Below are 22,560 nucleotides of genomic sequence, written 5' to 3' on the forward strand. Positions count from 1 at the left end.
GCGAACGAGAATTGTCGCGAGAACGGAGCCGGCTTGCCGTAATCCGTAATTAGCCACTACGGGGACGAGCGCTGCGGGTGCGGAAAGACGGTGGTCGATAAGGAGATATACCGCCCTGTCGAACTCTTCGACGTTGAATAATCCGCGAGTCGCTTAATCCCCTTAATCGCCTTAATCCCCTTAATCGCTCTTTATTTATTAAGAGAAATTCGTTTCGCAGAGTGGCGAACATAATCCGAGAAGAATAGTCGGAAATCGCGCTTAATAGACATTCGCTCAAGATCAGCTCTCGAAATACATGCGCAAATAATCGCGCGACTCGTATCGTTCCGACCGCGCAGTTTTGCGACACGTGCCGTCCAATTAAGAGAGACGATGATTAATTAACCGCCGTGGGATCGATATTAGCAATTTAATCGCGCGCACCTTGATCGCCTCTTATGCTACGCGACGTTGTCTATCGGGTGTACGCGATTTCATGACCGCCTACTGGAAACACGCTTGACGTAATAGTAACGGCGCGTTGGAATCGGCCTGGACCGATTAATTCGATCGGCACGACGACGACGGTGATTAACGCAAATAGCGTTGCTGGTGAACACGTTCCGATGTTCTCGTGTTCTGCGTCCCCCCTCCCCCCCTGATGAAATAGCGTAGAGAAAACGCGAGGTAGAAGAGGACAACGGCGACGTTCGCGCTTGGAAAACGTCAGACGAAATCGCGCGTAGCGCCGGCGTTGGCAGAATGGAAATTTCGCGGCGCACGATAATTTGCATGTCTGCATGCGAGATGTCTAACCTGACATACGTGAACGCTCCGTAAAAAGGTTGTTACACGTCGCGCTCTTATTCCCCCACCGTTCCATCGTCGAGATGACTTTGCGCAATCCACGTCAACGGTTTTTCTAAAATCCGTCGATCGGGAAAGTAGATTCGAACCCAAGAGATGTTGATGGGCCGAATTAATTGACGCTGTTGCTGATTCCCCGCGTAACCAGTTTTTGTATGGGAATAAGAATAGGTATGTGTAGAATGTTAAAAGTAGTTAAAAGAGTAGTCTAGAAGAGAGAATAGCGATACAATGTTGTGATAGTGGGATAGGTAAGTTGAAATTAGACAAAGCAGATTGGATTATGATAATGACGGATAGGTAATAAGTAAATGGGTGGAAACTTAAATGTACACGCAAAAAAAGAACTAGCTTCCAGAGCTAAAAAAAATAGCTGTTACAGATAAGATGTGTCACTAAAATAGGGACAGCTAATGTTCGATACTACCGAAGCTAAATTTATTCGCTGTTTAAACTTAGGCGCTACAGCGAGAAATATTAGGTGCTAGAAACAAATGACTGTAGCAAATGATTGTAGCTGTGCGGCAAACTTCTTTAATATATGCATACGATAAGAAATTTAGGAATAACTGCCATTTTCTCAGCTATTTGAAATAATGTGCATTTTTAATGTCACCTAATTTGTATTTCATAGCGAATGCATTTTAGCTGTCATAGCCAATTCTTAGCAGTGACAGTTAAATGATTAGCCTTTTGACTAAGTTTGAATCAGTTACCGCGGTTTAGCTGATATTACTAAGTCATTTTTTTGCGTGTACAGACTGTGATATTAGGGTAAGAATATAGAAAGGTTTAATATAAAGTGGACAGATAAGTATGGTTAAGATAATGTTTTCCTTTTTTTATGTAAACCAAGTGCTCCCTCTTGGCAATATAGCTGAAGTAATATCTATCCTTCGGGACGATTCCGCGAAATCTCTCGTGCATCGCAGTGTGACAGCGGAATATCGCGTCGTGAATAATCCGTGAAGAGCGCTTTCGCTCGCAACACCGGGGTGGCCGTAAATCTGCCTCCGTTTCGACCCGCGGCTACGTGCGGGAAAACACACGTGACGTGCGTGCGTGGAGGTGCTCGCGGTTGCGAGTGTAAGTGCACGGGGCTTGACATCAGCCGCTATTCCAAGCCGGGTGACGCACTATCTTTCGCCAAGTCTGTCGTGTACTCCGTCCGCGTGCGTGCCCGACGACGGACGGCCGCGTGTGCGTGCACGTGCGTAACGTAAGGGCCCTCGCGTGCAGCGGGCTTCTTTTTCCGGCCGGCTCCCTCGAAGAGAGGGAGTTCGTTCGCGGTTTACACGGCATCTTGAATGCGTCACGCGACTCCGCAGAAGACATCCTTCGATCTCCACCCAATTTGCTCCGAATACCGGCATAAGATATTTATGGCACGGGGCCGACGGATATATATCGCATCGCATAACGGTTATGAGGAAACGGTCAATTGCGCGGACGTATCCGACAATCCGTCCTATTTCTACGTGGAAATTCACGTGCGACATTTCTGTTCCCGGCGATTGATTTTGTCGTTGTCATTTGTCAGTCAGCTTCGACCACATTGTCGGTACTAAGGCTGCTAAGAATACGCTCGGTGTTCTGTCGTTTATGAGGAGTAAGAAGGTTTGAGGGCATCGCGAAAGAGCAATAATCAGAAAAATGTGAAGAACCGCCTTCATTTTATCAAGACGCGTCGTGTAAATTCGAAGGAAGTGTTCCAACGGAGCAATGAGTACATCTCGAAGGTATTTCGAGGTCGTTTGAATATGTATTCAGCCGAGGACATGTTCGGATACTTCATTATAGTCTCCCACGGATAGTGACTTCTCTAACGAATGTATATTAACATTTAAATATGCTTGGCCATTCTTTAGATTGAGAGTTAGGCTAAACTACACAATTATTGGTATGTCCTTTACACTGAAAAAAAAGTGTTTGGCACTTATAACTATAATTACATAGAGAAATAATTACTATAAATTATGGTTCAGAAAACCATTTTTTTTATTAAATTCTGTTATAGTAGTAGCGCGATAATAACTTTATATATATCTTTTTACTATCATTTTTGTGTTGGAACAATAAAAAAGTAGAGACCAAAAGTAATTATAAATTTTAGCTAGGTCAACCATTTTCTTCTCTCAATGTAGTCAATGGCATTCTAGAGTAAAGCTATTTTCAGCCGCATCTGTTTAATTGTGAAGAGCTCTTTTAAAGTCATAAAATATTCGCAAGAAGTTTAACTACAACATTAGTCGCATAAAAAATCAGAATTTTCTAGAATGCCAATGATCAATGGATATGCCATCAATTGTGTCTCACGACGCATGACCATGTAAAAATAGACGCGCCTGATTAAACATATGTAGCAACTCCCCATCTAGAGAATGGCCAAGCACAAAAATCTGAATCCTGATATGCATTGCAAACGCGAGTTAAAGTAGAAAAAAAGAGAAGAGATACGCGCGCGCGTCAGAGATTTTTCCATCACCGCCTACGCGCCTCTTTTTCGACGGAATCCGCGCGTAAGTCCCGTCTGAATGGAAGTCGGAAGCGCGTAAAGGCGCGAGTGAATGGCAGACGGTGTGTGTGTGTGTGTGTAGCGGTCTCTACGCGACAACCACGTTAGGTAACCGCTAACTCATGCGAGTCGCCAGAGAAAACGGTCCTTATCGTGCAGCTCTCAGAAGAGCGCGTCTCGTCAATCGACTCATAAGTGGTTTCGAGTACACAAAGTGGGCCGCGAGATCTTGAAAGAGACTAGGAAATTGGCTCGGCTCAATCGTCAAATTTATTCAAAATACATTCTGAACCCTAGTAAGTTTAATATCAAAAAAAGTAGCAGTACTTATTTATTAGAATTACTTATAAATTAGAATATCTAATCAAATAATATTTAATATTTTAATCAAGAGGATATTAAATTAAAGAAAAATTTGATTTGCTTACTATATAGGATTGTAACAGTCATTAGTTGAAACTCATTTTTGACCTGAGATACTCAGATCTGAATTTAGAGTTAGATTTGAGTTTTTTTATTTGAATCCATGTAACGTATGCGACATTATATCTGCGATTCAGCTGACAAAACTTACATCTAACTCTAAATTCAAATCTGAATATCTCACGTGAGACAAGTTTCAAGCAAGGACTATTAATACGAGTCTGTAGCAAACAACCCGAATTTTTATTTTCAATTTATTATTCTTCATTAAAATGCTAAACTCATACTTAGGATTCGCAATGTATTTTGAATAAGTTTGATGCTTGTGATGAATTTACGATAAATCTACGAATATATAAACTTATGGAACACCTGAGACAAGTAAGATTTACTTGAATGCAATATGTATTTTCCTGTATGCAGTGTGCAAGAAAGAAAGATTTATTTTATGAAATATTTACTTTAATTACATATGGTGTGAGATGAGTGTTATGGTGCCTCAAATGAAATGAGCTCCACCCGCTGCATCTGCGATGCGTTCGCACGTCTCAGCGGACGTTGTCTTTCCGGAAGGTTATTGAAATCCGAGGTTTGTGTATCCCGTAGTCATTTCGGCTGCGTTTTGCGCGATGTCGCGCGGGATAACGTCGGACAGACAGACGGACGGACGATATTACAACCCATCCTTGCGGATATTCAGCATTGTGTCATGGTCGCCCATTGTGCTCGCTGGGAGAACGCATCTTCTCTCGCACTCGTGTTACTGTCGAGACACACGTCGCAGACGCTTAGGATTCAAGCATTCCGCGGAACGTTCGCCCGTCGGGATGTTGCCCGTCGAGTTCGCCTCTTACGAGTTCGCGCGGCTTCTCCGATGGAAATTGCCGACCACCTGCTCTTTCCACATTTCGCGCGACGATAATTAATTAATTCAGGTGACTCTCCGTGCCTCGAAAGATAATCACGTGTTCGACGTTGCGTCGAATGCAACGACTGCACCAAAGGAGGAAGCGACCGACGTGACTCTTTTGACAATGCGAGCTGGACTGGCTTCCTTGTCGCAATTATGTAATAACAGTATTCACTCGCGAAGGTAACAGTTACAAAGGGTATGGCTGGTAAAAGCCCTGGGGTTTTATTAAGTACGATGTAGTTTCTAGTAATTATGTCACAGATCTTTTTGATTACGATTAATTCAGTGATATAAATTATAGTCTTTACGTTGGAAGGTATATTTGTAGTATTTCTCTCTGTATAATAATTCCTTTTTAATACTCGCACGATGTCGCGCTGAATTCTCGTTAAACATAGGGAGCTCGTAATAAAATTTTTAATGACACTTCTCCGAGCTGTTGCACTCGCTCGACGAAAAAATCGCAGAGGGGGAGAGATAGACAGACAGATCTATAGAGAGAGAAAAAGAGAAAAGAGAGCAAAAGAGGAAATAAAAAATGTACGCCTGCTAATTGCAGTTTTGTTAGCTGGAGAAAGGAAGAAATGAACCCTCTCTTTTTTCGACCTTCGTTTGCGCTACGAAAGCCCTTCAGACTGAAGTGGCTGCGTGTACACAATGCCGTATACGCGTGCACACAGTGCCACCTGTGGCTCTGCACTCAAACGACGATCTCAAGTAGATTTTACACGCTGCCGTACCAATTTCACACCAGTTTCGTAGCAGAGCTATCGGAGAAAGTTTCGCAAGTAGCTCTTTTGACAGGACATCAGCGTATCTCGCGCGTCGTTGGCACGGCGGGAATTCGTAAATTGCGTGCGATCGTGCGAACCATCGCCAGATACATGTGTTGAAACTGTAAACGTCGCGCGAAGGATTATAGGATCGTTTCGCGCGAATGCCATTTCCATATCGCGTATGTGTACACATTGAAGGGAGGTTCTGGTTTGTGTATTGGGAGAGCATATGCCGAAGAAATAGTAAATATTTATTTAATGAGTATTAACGATATATTTACTTATACATCAATGGAAAATGTTCCTAATAAGAAAATTTACATTTTATGAAAATTCAAGAAAATTTTAGTAGTTTTTCATGAAAACAATCACTTATTTAAACAGAAATCTAAGTAAAATTTAGATTCAAGTAGATATCAGTACCACCAAATAAATATTTACTAATATTTTTAGATATTTTTATTAAATTTGCCGGAGGATAAATCTTTATTGTACGCAGAAAGTCAAAATTTTTAACAAAAATATTTCAAAGTTGCAAGTAATTTTTTCTCTTTCTTCTTTTTTTCATTTAATATTCTAGGAAAAATTTAGGAAATTCTTACAAAGGATTGACATCCATCTGCTCCAGCAAATTAAATATAGTTTGTAAATTTACTTGTCCCATTTGTCTCAAATTATTAAATGACTTGTAGTGTTGTCCACATCAGTTCGTTTGGCGACGCTGCGCTTGATACAAGAAATTTGCACGACAAAATTTCAAATTCTTTTAAATAAAAATATAACTTTTCATACTTTAATAATGATAAATAGTATGATGGAAGCTTTACATCTTTGTTAATTTCCATGAAAAAAATTCGTAAAAACCTGCAATATTTCGGCTACTTGAATCAGGGGCTACCCTTAATTGGAACGACAATCCGATTATCGCGCTGTCGTGGCAGCTATATTATTTTAATTCGCTCATCGGATTATCGTCTTATTACCGACGTGTATATTAATGCGTGCATGTCATGGAACCTAAGACACTACTTAATTATTCTTATTGCCGCATATAATCGCGATTCACACAGAAACCTGTTCCCGCGTCATCAATCGCCGCCCAGAACATGCCATTTGCGTCTTCACGTTCCGGCGAGAGCCTTTACAGAGCCCTTCTCGATAAAGTGTATTGTGGAGAGCGATGTTATCGGGCACCCTGTAGAAGCAATCCTGGAAGAACGGGAACGACTCGGAGGTCAACGAGCTTCCGATTAGTTCGCGTTTTTCCGTCCCGCGGAGATGGCGATAACGAACTGAGTCTCTACCGCCGTGGCACTTGGTGTGTGCGCGCCGCACGGTGCAGTTTAATGCATATGCAATTATCGATTTACATTACCGCTGCACTGGCGGCCGCTGCTCGCGACGGCGATTGGCTCGAGCCGACCTGACGTCGTTGTCGTCGTTGCTGCCGTCGTCGCCGTCGTTGTCGTCGCCAGCGGCGACGACGTGTTTTCCATTGGCGAAGATCTCTTTCTCTCTCTCAGCCTCTACCTCTGTCTCTACCTCTCTCTGCTTCTACATCTTTGCCTCTACCTTTTTGTCTCTCTCTCTTTTCTCTTCTCTCTCTACCTCTACCTCTTTGTCTCTCTCTCTTTTCTCTTCTCTCTGTCTCTCCTCTTCTCTCTCAGTCTCTCCTCATCTTTCTTTTTCTCTCTATCCTTCTGTCCAGACATCGTTTCGCCGACGAAAGTCCGCATTTCTGGCCGCTTTTTTGGTATTTTCGACGATGCGACGGTAATATATCGATCCGACGTCGCTTTTAAGTTTCCAATCGCGGTTCTCTGCTTCGTGCATCCAGCTGGCCGGTCTGTTGTTTTTACCCTCTCGACTTTTTGACGGACGTTCGTTGGTTCGTTTGTTCGCTCGTTCGCTGCGTGCACACTCTCCAGATTGGAATTTAGCTTGAAGTTGCTTCTGGAAATTAAACCGCCCGCGAGAGCTCGCGAAAACAGCCGTTGTCGTCACCGCGCGGCGTGAGTGCCGATCACGTTCATCTTCTCGCGGTCATCTCTTTCGAGAGCCCCCGGGTTCTATTCTTAAATGTGGATTTTCTTTCGACTTCGCTTTTTCTCTCAACTCTGCTTTCGATCGTGTCGTTTTATCGGCTTCATCGCCCTTCTCCTCCCCTTTGCTCATATCTCTTTTTGCTCTATTTCCTTTATCTCCGAAATGACAATAATGCAGGAGAAATCGTTCCTTTGCGTCGACGTTATTTTCATGTGATGTCGAGTTACGAAGTCAATCAGAGTCTCATTCATCAGAATTACTTTTTATCACTCGCTGTGGTGTCGAGTATGACGAATAAGCGAAGCGCATTGTTCCCAGGTATACACACCTGCAGCACTCGATTTTTTTTCAATCAGTGCGAATCTCGTGTTTCCCCAACGAATCAATTCCAAAAATACGCACCTGTGCTCCGGGATTGTTTAATATTTTTTTTTAGTTTGCTAAATTAAATCGAAAAGTATAAGTTTGCTCTCTCGAATATAGACCGAGCGGCTCGAAATACCGCGACGCGATTGTTAATAACTTCGAAAAAGTATACTACTGCAACGAATTGACGCGTGAGAGTAACTTTTAATGTGCATAACGCTCGCGTAACATCGCGATCGAGTTACGGAATAGGGAGAGAACAAGAAAGAGGGAAAGAGTTCATCCTGAACGTGACATTTTGAAAAAAAGAGTAAGAACACGTAGGTCGAAGTCGGAGGAAAATAGAACGTCTAAGAAGTGACGTTGTTTATTCCGAGCGACGCGACATAAATCGAACGACACCATGCTAAAAGCAACGCCGTCGTCGTTCCGCGCGACTGAAGATGGGGAGTGAAATCCGACGGTGGGTAATTTTAATCAGTGACATATGTTGGCCACGCGCGAATGCATCACGTGCGAGACCAATCGTTGTACTCTTGCGAAAACGAGTCGAGAAAGGAAAGAAGTGAAGGCAGAAGCGGAAAGCTTTCTTTTTTCTCACGTCAAAAATAGCGATATCGTGTTATCGGGTTGGCGCGACCTTGTTCTCGGGGACTCTGCTTTTCGGATTACGTAGAATTTATCGCGACACCTTGTTACTTCGGGGTTCGCACGGCCGTTATCTCCGCGCTGCGGCGCGTCCGATAATTCGCGGTCGCTCGCTCGTTTATTCGAGCTCGCGGATGATCTCATGTTCGTGCAGATTCCGGCCGAATGGGCAAGGTCAGTGTCAGCCAGGCGACAACCACGACGACGTCTGTCCTCCCGACGGATCCGCGCCGCGGCACCGCGAGAAAAGCGCATTCAGGCCGCTCTTCGACGCGAAACGCCGCCGCCGCCGATTCGCGGCCGCTTGCCAATTAACAGCGAACACGCTGCGCGATCAACGCGGCGTCGTTGCCGGTGAAAAAAAAAAATAGAAAAAAGCCATGCACCGCATCTCTTCGCCCTGGAATCGTCCTGCTTGCTGTTACCGCGCGTGTCTATATGTGTCAATCATTTTGCAAGGAACGCGACCTCCGCGAGCGTTCTCTCAGTCGAGACACGTGTCGCCTCTCGTGAGAAGAGATTCTTCCGTGATCTCACATGAGACTTAATGTCGAGGGTGGATTTCGTGGAAGATTTTGCGGGGATTCTGCCTGATAAAACAGGTGTCGTATGGGATAATCGTATGGTATCAACGTTTTAGCGATCGCGGCTTCTCAGCTCAAAATTTTGATTTTACTTTTGACCTCAATATTCAACTTAACGTATGCTTTGATCTTTTAAAACCTACAACCTCTCTTGATTTTACTTAGCCTGCAACTTTGCCGAGAAGTCTTCCTTAAAACCTACAAGTGGGATTTTGTGTGTTTTCTATCATTCAGAGGAGTTAAGTAGAATTTCAGTTTCCATATATATTAGACGCGTGCACTGATCTTTCAGTATATAGGCCAGAAAATTCAGGTCGACTTAGGTTGGAACATTTATTTGCCAATTTTTAGATCAAAATTACATATAAACTTTGAAAGGATTGGTCAGTCTAAAGTGAAATTCGTGGTAACTCCGTGGAAATTCGAAAATCCGTTGATCTTAAAATTCGTGAATGAGAGTATTCTCGAGCCAACTAAAAGCACTCACTGATGTGAGAGTTTACGAATAGGAAAAGCATTCGAAGATGAGAAGTTAGTAACGCCAAATGCTTCTTCCGGGTTCGAGGATCCGTGAACAACCAATGAGTCTCAGAATCGGTGTTGGCAACCTGCGCTGAGACCAACAAACTTGTTCGCGGATTTGAAGGGCTCGTTGACATGAACGCGAGCTGACAAGTCGGGCAGCGTATACTCTTCAAAAATACTCCATGGCTGCCTGCCGATAGCCCGGCGGAAATGAGTTCACATGCGGCCCGATGCGTCACACGCAAACCACAAGCCAATATTGATCTATTTGTTACTAACCTGGTGTATGTACGCCGGTCTTTGAGTGAAGCGTTAAAGGCTCGCCCACACCGATCCTCGAGGATTGCATTAAATGGCAAACGCGAAATTGTCAACAGATCACTTTACGTTATAACCCTCAACGATACCAATGTATTTTCCGCTCAAGTATCGCATTTCTACAATCATAAACGGCCGAGCGTCATATTTCTGTGATCACAAGCGACAGCCGAGCGATATTCGCGATGCAATCACACGAAGCAGCATCTCTCTTCGCGTTAAATTTTACCTGCTAAGCTACTTAGCTTCTTAGCAGTCAGATTAAAAAACATTGCGCGACGTTGGAAGAAGAAATGATTATACTTATCGCATATTTTTCTCATCGTTAAAAATAATCACTCTTTCATAACAGAATCCTTTCTCTCCTCTTTGCGAATGCTGCGCAAATTTAGATATCTTTCATTCTTATGATCTTCACGAGTCATTAGCGCTCACAAGGGAGAGAGAAGGAGACAAGAGAGTGAGTCTCTCGCGTGAATGTTTCCGCATCGTTCTCAATTTATGCTTGAGCTCATCGTTCTCTTTGTTTCTCTTTGCAGGTAAGTCCATCCCTCATCGCCGACGACGACGTCGTAGGAGAGCTGTATTGCCGCGGAAATTGGTTCGTAAAACCAGCCTTTATCGATTTTCGTTAGTCGACGCCGCGCCGCACCGCGTTACATACTCTATCGCAAGTTCTCCCTCGTACTTTGCCGCACACGGACGTATGCGCGCGCGCGCGTATATACACACACACAGGTCCGCGCGCTTTTCACACGACGGAGCTTTTCCAGGGGACCACCCTGTGTGCCACCTTGCGTTCTTTCCCACGTCGCGCACGTACAGTGTGTATTCATCCGCGGAGATTCGCCGCCAGCCGATATCGATACGTCCGCGCGCGCACGTTCTCGCAGAAATGCAGAAAGCCAGAGATACTAGCAGAGCGACTCCTGAACTCGCGACTCTCTCTCTCTCTCTCTCTGTCCCTGTCTTTCTCTTGCTGTCAGGGAGCATTCCCTCAGCGCGTCTACATACATCGTGTATCGAATACGGGAAATATCCAAACTCTCGCGAAGCCGGATATCCGCGAAATCGCGCATCCACGTGCTCAAAGCGCGACGATACCTCGCGAGTCGCAAATTGTTCAAACAGATTCGAGAAGCTAAGGAGTTGCGAGAGAGCGCTCTCATAAAGAGTCGTAGTTGTGAGAACTCTATTCTCTTAAGATGAATGGATAAAAATGTTTCTGGTTAAATTAGTAAGAGATTCATCGGTGACATCAGTTGAGTGTTCATTGATTTCCCGTTTATTACAGTCTTATTTCACGTGGAGGTTTATCGGTTTTTTTTTTTAACTTTGGAAGTAAGACTTCACTGCAAAAGTGGTATACGTATTAAATAATAATCGTTATACCAAATCCAACTTTGTGCACTTACGACGATGGAATTGTGACGGCTTGCGTTTATGTGCCATTCCATGCGCCTTGCGTCTAATGACACTTGCGTTCGCAAAACGCATCAATAATGGAAGCAGTCGCTGCACACAGGAAGATACACTCTACTGCTAAAAGAAACGATTACTCAGTTTACTTTTTTTTTCTTTTTTTTTTAAGTAATGGTTATTTCCCACAAATAATTTCTGCTCGGTATATTGAGAAGACAAATATCTGAAAAGTGAAAAATACTTATTCTTTTGTTTAAATGGAATAAACTATTGAATTTCATGAAACCAGTTATAACTATAGCATTTCAATGAAGAATACACTAATGAAAAACACTGATTGTAGAGAGTAGGATCTTGCATGTATCTTGAAATTAGCGACTTTATTATTTGACTTTCAAGACTTTATTAATCACCGAATTTATTATAGAACGAATTTAGAAGCCACTATGAGCGATTAGATTCACCTTCACCTCACCCGGTGCATCGTCACGTCGCGTCGTTATGGACACATCGAGTGACAAGAATTTTCATTTCGTGGATACGCTCGAGCGCGTTCGCGTCGGATTTCGCTAACAGATATTCGATCGAGATACGTTCATCACGATGACAATCATTCGAGCAGAAATCGCCATTAATTGTCGCCGCGAGCCGGAATTGCACACGTGGGTGTCGCGTCGCGCAGGAATTTGCAGTCACAGTTGCTTTCCCCCTCTACTTTTTTTTACGAAAGTCGGCACGGTACGTCTCGTCGTTCTTTGCAGATATCTGTTTCACTTGTCACCAGCAGCGCGCTTTCATTTGACCTTTACCGGCGGATTTTTATTTGTTCGCGTTAAAGTCGCGCGTGCAGAAAGTTCAGAGCTTTACGTCCGCTTCTGCGTCGTGCAATTTTGAAAAAAAGCTACCTTTATTAACTCTCACACTCACTCTCCTCTAAGATAATTTCAAGAAAGTAAGACGATAGCGCGGAGCAATTCTAAGTTCAAGGTGGTCACGAAACGCATTTGTATGGAGCGAAACGAACACAATTACCTTCATTTATTTGCTCTTTAATCTTCGTACCTTCACATATTCGCTGAATATTTTGTCTTCATTTCAGTCTTATTAGCATCGTTTAATATAATAGTCAATTTCCATAATTTACAGTCTCGCAGAGAAAGAAAGAGGGGAGAGAGAAGGGAGGCAGAGAGGAGAGACTCGTTTACGAATTACGACTGCTGACACGCAAGCAACGATCTGTCATTGTCGTAATTTAGAAGTATTAATGAATTGAAGAGAGGAGATTCGATCTTTTTTCTCTTTTTTCTTAAGAAATTTCGTAATTTATTTATCAGTGCGATCTCTCTTTCTTCCTTGAGAGAATACTTGAGTGATGATAGATCGTGCAGAATAATACGGGTAACGTAATGTCCGTGGCTTCCTAATACGGAACATTCGAGATTTATGACGCTCCCTTATTGGCATTCCCATGCATTCATTCTGATTAACTGCCATTGCTGAGGCTGTTTCACGCGTCGGGCAGATGGAACTTGATCCTTGCACCGAGTTTGTCGTTCCTTCGCTTTTTTGTCTATTTTTCATGGCTAAAAAGTGCATATAAACGACGTCATTGCTTTGGCATATTTTTTTGGTGCTCTTCAATTTTCCTGTTGTAAACCGGGCTCTCGCGCGTCGAATTTCGACGTTCTGGATTGTTACGTAAATATATGTAAAAATGAGGTCGGGGTAGAAAATATATAATCGTCAAACCGCAACGTTTATATGCGAAATACGGTATTGCAATTTATTATGTATCTTTGCATTGCGGGGAATTTCTTCGAACTGTGCGTGATTAATAATAATTTTCACAAAAAAAGACGAGTAAGGTTTACAATTAGAGGGATAAAATTAGAAACACGAGAAGATTACTAAATGTTTCATGATCATAATCCGGAAGAGAAAAAGAGATAGCAAAAAAGGAAGCAAAGAATTAATTAAGCTCAATTAAAATCAACCGACATTCTACCGAGAATGGTCGTAAATAAACGGACAGTGGTCACGTTGAAGGATAATCGCTCGTGAAACAAGATTGCGGAATTAATTTATATATCTACACATACAATCGCAAATACGTTTGACATACATCTCGCAAAATTGTCCTCGCACTCGATCTGCACACCCGCGAGCTTGAACCGTGGATTTTCCACGGTAACGTCACCTCTCGCCTTCTTCTCCCTTTCCCGATTCTACCCCGTTGATCCCCTCGCTGTTCGCAGTCGACGTTAAGGGTAACCAATAGTAGCCGGCAGGTACGGTTGATCGAGCGGAAGACGAGGAACGAATTGTGACTTAAGTTCTCGCGTAAAATCAGCTAGAAATTCGGCGGCGTTCACAACGGCGGGATACCGGCGGAAAATGGTGGACAAGGGCGGGTCGGCTGCAGGGGTTGCGCGCGCCTCCGCAGATCAATATTTCATTTCAGCCTCGGCAACCTCCGACAACCGCCACCTCACCCCCCGTGTCCCGCGCCACCTCTCCCTTTTCCACCCTTCGTCTTCTACCGCTTCCCTTGCGACCTCGCGTAGCTGCGTCTCGCTCCCGCCATCCTCGCCATCCTCCACCCCGTGTGTCATGTTTTCCCTTGTTTCTCTGCTCTCACTCCCCCTTTCCATCCTTGTCCTCCCTTCCCTCGCCCGGTAACTCTCATTAGCCTTTTTGCTGCAAGCCCCAATGACTCTTCGTCATCGCGTGGCTGTCGGACTGCCATCGCGAGCGCGCGAGAAACGTATTCGGCTCCGCTTATTGGAATCGATCGCAGGATCGAGTCGTAGCACATGGCTTTTCTGAAATGACATCAAGTCGATCGCACTCACAGGGCGGAAATATATCCATCTAATCTTTCGCGACAAAATCGCCCTCGACTGAGTTTCCTCTCGGACCTCTGGTTTCCAAGATAGAACATAGAATATACCGAGATAGACTTGGGTCCGTATTAACAGTCGTTACTTGAAACTTGTTTTACGCGAGATATTCAAATCGAAATTTAGGCCCGTATTGATAGTTATTACTTGAAACTCATCTCAAATGAGATATTCAGTATTAGAGTTAAGTGAAAATTTTTCACTTGAATTGCGATTAATGATATAAGTGTTACATATACCATAATTTTACTGGAAAACTTGGACCTGCAAAGGGCCGTGGCATACAAAAAAACTTAAACAGTAAGCAAATTGACCAATCACAGTCGTTGATTCTTGGACCGTAAGAAAAATCGACTGATCACAGCGACTGTGATTGGTCAATTTGCTTACTGCTTACGTTTTATTGCTTAAGTTTTTCTGTGTGCTACGGCCTTAACTCTGAATAAAAATCTGAGCATCTTATATGAGACAAGTTCCAGGTGATAATCTGGAAAGAATCAGATGTGAATATAGAGTTAGATTTGAGTTTTTTATGTGAATCATACAATATATGCGACATTATATTCTAATCTTACTTCAGCTGAGAAATTTGTATCTAACTCTAAACTCAAGTCTGAACATTTCATTTGATATAAGTTTCAAGTAATGATCATTAATGTAGACCTTGGTCTTTGACGTTTTTTGGAATTTTATTGAGTGATGCAACATTTTGGGAAGGAATCTTGACGACAGATTAATTCGCACGTCTTCATGTTCCCCCAACGATTCAGACGCGTTGTCGCCTAGAGTCTCCACCCTCGAGGAGACGAGTTCAAAAATCGTAAAAGCGTCCAAAGGGCCGTGCGTCACCTCGGATGGTACCATTCCGGGGTTGAGCAGGGTCGAAAGAGTCGGTCCCTTAGCTTATAGAGCCGAGGCAGGCGGCGATGCCGACTTTAACCCAATTGCAATCTTACGATCGATGTTACGAGCGCACACGGCGGTACTGCGCGTCGCTTTCGCTCCGCATTGTTTCAGTTATTCATTCGATGCGGAGCTCGCGCTCGCGGACCGTGCTGGTATGCCATGTGCTGTGTGCGCTGGCAGGAAGGAAAAGGAGGCGAGGAGGGGAAGGGGAACGGACAAAAGTGCTCTCGTTAGCACTTCTCGCTCTCTCTCTCTTTCTTTCTCTCTCGCGCGCAATTCACGACGTTCAATCGCGCGGTTTTTTTTTCAGCAATGAGTCCCACGCTGCATGCCAGTATTTCTCGTACACACACCCTCGATAATAATGGCCCTTGACATATCGAAGTTGAGCGCGCGGTGCAGCGCGTCACGAGAATTTCCGTAATTAAAAATTACACTTTTGCGTACGCGTTCGCGTTGATCAAACGCGGCTACACCTGCAAGATATTTACCGTATTTCTTCGGATTGTTAATGGGAGCAATGAGATATTTTAGATTGCAGAATCATATTTTTCATATATATACGCACAGAAAAACATTATTCTACTTCTGAGAAAAGCGATTACTCAGTTTACTTTTTTTCTTTTAAGCAATGGCCATTTCGAACAAAGAATATTTTCTTTGATAATTTTTCAGATATGCTTACCACAAATTTGAGAAAATATTCTCTTTGCAAGAATATTATAAAACCGTATCTAAAAAAAAAATTGATTTATTTTTATGTATATAATGAGCAAGCCGAATTTTTGTTTTAATTTAATATTCTTGATTAAAGTGCTAAATTTACTAGGATTTAGAATGCGTAAAAAAAATTGTTAGATTAATCAAATTTCTGATGAAATACGAGCGAAACAGAAAATTATAGCTGAAATTATCAGAATATTATTCAAGTGAATTTTATTAACTTCAACAGAATCTGATAACTTGAACCTAAACATTTCTGGTTTGTTTATATCTCACCAAAAATGTAATCTAACCAAACTTTCCTTTCCGTGTGCATTTTGAATAAATTGATTGAATAAATTCAATGCTTATGATGAACTAATTTGTGGATATGTAAACTTATGAAATATTTGAAGCATATAATATTTATTTGAACGCGACATGCATTTTCCTGCGTGCCGTTTTAATATTGCCTTCCAGGCACCCTATCTCCGTCGATTCAATAGACATTATGATGGCAAGATTATTAATTAATACGATGATGAGATTTTCAATATCAGTAATGGAAATCCTTTTTCCCTTTCGACATGACGATATGTTTAATATATTCGCATTTTAAATTACGACGCGTTATACACAGCGAGAAGTCGAAGAATTCAAAGGAAAAAAGAGCAACGGATTTTCTTTTATTTTTTATTTTCTTCCCCCGAACGTAAAGGAAGCTTTTGAGAAGAAGAACGTAACCTCACGGAAATACGTTTGGATATTGTTGCTTGAATAATTACCCTCATTTGTGTGCAAACCGCTACTATAAAGTTTTAATTAACAATTTGTACATATTGCGTTGCGACGCGCAAGTAGATCGTAAAATCGGGACGTCGGTACAAATTTACAATTGAACGCGATATATATCCGCGTTTGAATAAATAAAACGTTTATTTAATTCAATTATTGCGTTTGTGCAGAAGAAGTTGATGTATGATTTTTTGGGAAAACGTGAAGCTTTCGACGCGTAAATGCGCGTCCGACGTGTTTCATTTTAACAGAAGGGATGCGAGTTACGAGGCGGAATTTCCAGAAGGAGAGGGAGAGAAATAGAGAAAAGCAACATTCGCATACTCCGAAATACAATTAACTCTGAATATACAAAATTGTTAGACACGCGACATAACGACACAGACGCGGAAAGTTGCTAAATCACAATTTGCGCATTACAAATAATAACTGATAAAGTAATCCGGCAACTATACGCTACGTGCAACCAGATGCAACATTATTGTAGATGCCGTTCCGAAATTAGGTACAATAAAAGAGTGAAAGTAGAAATATTTAATAAACTAGAATTACATACGAGAGGCGTAGAGAAAGAGACACACACACGGAGATTGTACGAGCTGCATTATGAGATTCGCGAGTTAATTACGGCCGGAAAAAGAGAGGAAAAGAAGGAGAGATGGAGTCACTCGGGAACGAGTAATTTTCGAAAGTATTCAAGGAACTTGAATATGAATTCGCGTATGAATATATTCGCGGCAAACGCGTAAACTCGATTTGTCCCGCGGACGAGAAAAGGTCGAAGCGCGAATTCGCGATCGACCTGCGCGCGGATTTTTATGCCGGGGCGCGAAACTGTTTGTCGCGGCCCATATTGCGCGGAAATAACACGCGATTCATTGTGACGTCGCAGCCCTCTCGCGGGGCTGGCGATGATAAATAAACGAGATACGACCCACTGGAATTTTCGCGAGGACGTGATGCGCGATTTGCCGGCTTTGATGTCGGTGGCCCCGGGAGCGTTGTTCGCAACCGAAATTGCCGATGTTACACCCTCGTTGGGAGACACACACACATACGCGCACGTTCGGTTGTCCGAGCCAGTTCGTGCGTGGCTGTGAGGGTGTGTGTGTGTCGTATGTCCAATTTTCCACGTGGGTGCGGAGAACGCAAGGTTCTGACGGATTTTTCGATGAATGGATTTATCGCGCGAAATACGCAAACACATAAAATGACCACCACTTAAACCCACCTATATTTACAGCGCCCGATTCGCCGGGTGAAATTTCACCTGATGTTAACGAAATTAAACAACGCGATTATAAACAACATGAATCGGGAACCTCTCGGCCAATATCAACGCGATAAATGTACCGAGTAATAACAGGATATTCTCATGCATAGGAGATATTTTCAGCTTACGAGCTGTGCTCCGCGATATACACAGAAAAATATGTCACTGTCGAGTAAATGTTACTTGTTTCAGATGTTCCATAAATTTCCATATATATAAATTTATGTTATAAACGCGTCGAATTTATTCCAAATACATTCTGGATCCTAGTGAGTTTAACAGTCCAATCGAAAATATTAAATTGAAACAAATTTCGTTTTGCTTGACACATAAAGTCTCAAACTAGCTTTTGTTCTTTGATGAGATTTTACAATATTCTTGCAAAGACAGTATTCTCTCCAAATTTCTTTTTTGGGTACACAAAAATGAGCTTGTTTTTATATTCGTGATGAATATATTTTTTACAGTCAATTATATTCCTTGTTAAAAATAATCACCGTTTAAAAAAAAAAGACAAATAAGCTGAGCAGTCGTTTTTCTTGGCAGTAAAATATTTTACTGCGTATACTCGTGCGAATCTTCGATTCGCTTCCTCTGATTATCCTTGGATTTACAAACATTGAAATTCATGTACGTTCTTTAATTCGTGGCTCGTGATACCCGTGAATTGAACATTCCTATTCATAATTTGAATACGAATCTGTGAATTATTTGCGGTTTAAGTTGAGAAACGCTAATCATCGCTGTCTCGAGCTATTTCGCAGCATACAAAAATAGAAAACGAGATGACAATCCTTCAAGTCGTTTTCTCACGAACTCTTTCCGAGTCGTCGTTCCTCCCACGCCGACGACGATCCCGTTTCGCGTGGATCCTTTGATTTACCGTGAACGAGAGGAATGACACGATTAAACGGTCGCGAGGACGAAAGGGTCTTTATGGTAATCGTCAGTCTCTCTTTCTCTCTCTCCCCCTCTTCCTTTCTCTCTCTCTCTCTCTCTCTCTCTCTCTCTCTCTCTCTCTCTCTCTCTCTCAGACCCACCCAACGCACTCATTTTAGCCGTCGACTGCGCGTTTCCCCGCTGCTCAAGTAGAAAAATGTCCTTGCCAGCGCTGACTCCGCCGTGCATTTCGAGCACCCTGTATAACTTACGAGCTCGCGATGCCGCGCGCGTTTTCGTAAATGCCATGGATCTGCGCTCATAGATCACTTGGATCGTGTGAGCCACGTGAGAATGTTGCTACGCGAAAATCGTACGTTTTTTGCAAAACGGCCGCGGCGGAACGTCGGCGTTTTTGCTTAATTACAAGCATTACGATGCACCGACGACAGAGTCAGATGATCAGAGGGTATAATATAGACAGATTGAGGGGGAATCACCTGCAGAATTTCCTCGCAAACAACTGACGATCTTCCGAGGAAATTGCGACGGGCTGACCGCGGCTTTTCGCGCGTCAACCATATGAAGAGAGAGGACCTCACTTGCGCTCAGGGATGTCGGGGGAAAAAAAGAAAAAAGTAAAACTGGACGGAGCGCTCCTTCCAGGTTAATTTTCGCACGAAATTGCGCGGGACTCGATGTAACGTTGCGAGTAGGAGGAGGAAGAGGAGAAGGATAGACAGAGACAGACAGGCAGACAGACGGTCGGTCCCGGTAGGGTCGACAGAGACACGCGGTAACGGACGTTTAGCAGCGGGTGAGACGAAGTGCGAGGTAGAAGACGAATAGTTCCGACAACGGTGTAGGAGGATATAGCGCGGCGAGAGAGAGAGAGAAAAAGAGAAAAAAAGAGAGAAACATAGAGAGAGAGAAAGAGAGACGAAACGAATAGGCAGTTTTCGAAAGGTGGGGGGAGTGAGCGAGACGAGAAGCGAGTCGGACGATCGAAAGAGCCGCGAGAGGTGAGCGGGACGTGTAGGCAAAAAGGAAAGAAAAAGATGCGAGAGCCGTCGCGTCGCCTCCTCGTCGTCATCGTGCAGCGCGGCGCGGCGCGGCGCGGCGCGGCGCGGCGCGTCGGATCCCGGGACACAGCCGTGCGCGCTCCGCTGCCCCACCCAACCTCGCCGATGAGCGCCATGCCGGGGTCGGGAGCCGATCAATACTTCGGCTCAGACACGAGAAGGCGCGAGCGCGGCCGAGCGTGCACGATCGGGAACGGACGCGCACGATTGCGGCCGAGCCCCGGCACGAGGCGATCCGAGTTCCCCACCACGAGCGGCGTTGCCGGCTCAGTCGCTGTGCGGGAGTGGTCGCCGAGGGATGTGTGGTATCGTAGCCGAGAGTGTGACCGAGGAATAAAGAGCCGGTGTTTTAGTTTTCGCTCGCGTTCCACGCTCTCTCGCTCGTCCGTCTCGCGCGCGCGTTAATCCCTGCGGTCGGAACTTAAAGCAGAGAGAGAGAGAGAGAGAGACCAGGAGAAGGAGAAGAACGGAATACCAGTCGTAGTAGAGCCCAAGTCGCTGTCGTCGTCGCGGCACACGCAGGTTCTTTCTCGCCCGTCCCCTCCCCGCGCTCTCGTCGTCCGTCACGCCGGCTCACGGCTCTGCGTACGGATCGTGTGTATTTACGTCACTATTTATTGTACAAAGGACTTTAAGCTAAGGTAAGTGTGCAACAAAAAGCCGCGACCCCGTGTCGCATTCTATATCTTTTTCTGTCTCTTTCTCATTCTGCGCACATACATATCTTCCTGTCTCTCTCCCTCTCTCGCACTCGCACACCGTACGCTTCTGCGCCCTCGCAGCTAGCTCGCTCCCTCTCGATACGCTATATAGCGGCGCAAGTCGGTCGGGCCACTTCCACGCACTCGTCATTTCCTGCGTGACCGACTACTCGCCGCTGCTGCCGCCGTCGTCGTCGTCGTCGGTGGTGGTAGCGGCAGCGGCGGCGGGTTGTCGGTTCTCGATCGCGCTCGCCATTTATCGTCGTTCTCGTGGGAACTCATCGGTGCGAGAGAGCGAGAGCCCCAGAGCCGGCTATCGATCTTTGCGGCATCGTACTGCGTCGCAGAATTGCTCGTTCGCACACTCACTCGTCCGCTCACTTGCACATCGTCTCTCCGCATTGACGCGTAATGCGAGGCCCACCCGTACGCGTCGATGCGCAGCCGATCGATTCCTCGCGGTATCTCTCGGTTCTTCCTCGATTTCGACTCGTTCGTCGTCGCGTTAATGGACCTAGGCGTCACCGCCGTCGGAGAATGCGGCCGGGAATTTCGCTCTCGCCGCCGTGAAAGTAGCGCCGTGGCGCTACCGCCAACGCCTGGCTCCCTCTTTAAAAGGTGATCGTTTGTCCGCGCTCGCCCGCTCCTTCTCTCGCGGCCATAACCTCAAATCGCACGACAACGCGATGAGTAATGCCAGCGTCGTCTCTTCTTCGCGACCTTCGTCGCGACAGCGCCGTGTACGTCTGTCGTCGTCATCTCCCACGGAAGCTTCCACTTGGCATGGCTAAATATGTCATTCCACTACGCTTTTCGCGAAGGATGTCCGACCCGCGGGCCTCTCCACGAAGTGTCCTGTTAGCACCGGATAACGCGTTAACGAGGTTTTCCTTGGGGGATTTCAAGTACTGCGGGATGTCGGCGCGCGCTCGGTCACTCGCGGTAATTCTTTTTATTTTTATTATCGAGTATCTCGCACGAGCTGTCGGTCAGATCCATACCGGTCTAGAAGAAGAAAACTAGATGCTGCGATTTACTCGATCTGCATTGAGAAGAAAAAAAAGTCCTCGAACATTTACTTCTGGGATGTAAGGTTTATATTCTGAATAAATTCTTATATCTCGCATATGAAATTTCAAGTATTTCTTTCGCAATCTTTTCAAAGTCCGATTTTGTTAAGAAATCTTCTTCATCAAATTCTAAATCCGAACGGGTTCTTGAACTTAGACTTTAAATTCTGCCGTTGAGACTCTTGTTCGATGACAGTGGCACTTCGCACATCAGTCCCGTTCCGATTCATGATTTCAACGTGCGATCGTCCTCCTCGCTCCTTCCTCGCTGCTGTATATCTGACACGCAGATCCGGTGCCGAGAACGATCGACTGGCACGTAATAACTAATCTCTCTTTTGTTCTCTCTCTCTCTCTTTCTGTCGAGAAACTAACGCGCAGATCCAACGTCAATCGATTATCGGCCTTGGGATCTCGTCAAATGCGAATATCGCGTTAGTTTCTGATGGCGGTTTTAATTGCACACTCGATTGCCTGCGCTTCTTGCGCGACTGCGGTATTCATTTACGACATCTACGATGACGATTGTTATCGCGCGCGACTTGTAAGACGAGTTTTCGAAGCCAGGGAGTTCTATCTTAGTTCCGAAGTATCTGCAGCTCTAATCATATCTCTCATTGATTTCGTGCCGGTCGGACTTACTAATCGATTAGTATCGATCGAAGACGCCGTTTCAAGACGTGGGATTGAAACCACGGGGATTATTGACACGATATTGATTTTTCGGGTAACGACTAATTTATCGTGGCTCACGGAATGACGGGCCAGTCGTTTCACGCGATAGGAAATAAAATAATAAAACAAGTACAGCGCTGTGGCGAGAGAGAGAGAGAGAGAGAGAGAGAGAGAGAGAGAGAGAGAGAGAGA

The 22,560-nt window shown here is 44.5% G+C and overlaps 1 protein-coding gene across 3 annotated transcripts in view; it reads left to right on the forward strand.

Annotated features, from left to right (window-relative positions):
• LOC116850188 (14-3-3 protein zeta) overlaps positions 1-22,560 on the forward strand; it is a 66,894-nt gene that overhangs the window by 10,414 nt on the left and 33,920 nt on the right. The window contains exon 1 of one of the 3 annotated variants that reach the window (XM_032828178.1): positions 20,181-20,563. The exons of the other annotated variants lie outside the window; for them this stretch is intronic. The gene's annotated coding sequence lies outside the window, so the exon portion shown is untranslated. Of the gene's footprint in view, positions 1-20,180; positions 20,564-22,560 lie in introns of those variants that run through there. 3 annotated transcript variants of the gene reach the window in all.

The sequence above is a fragment of the Odontomachus brunneus genome, unplaced genomic scaffold (genome assembly GCF_010583005.1).
Source record: "Odontomachus brunneus isolate Ranch 3 - 2012 unplaced genomic scaffold, Obru_v1 Obru_scaffold_005, whole genome shotgun sequence".
NCBI lineage: Eukaryota > Metazoa > Arthropoda > Insecta > Hymenoptera > Formicidae > Odontomachus > Odontomachus brunneus.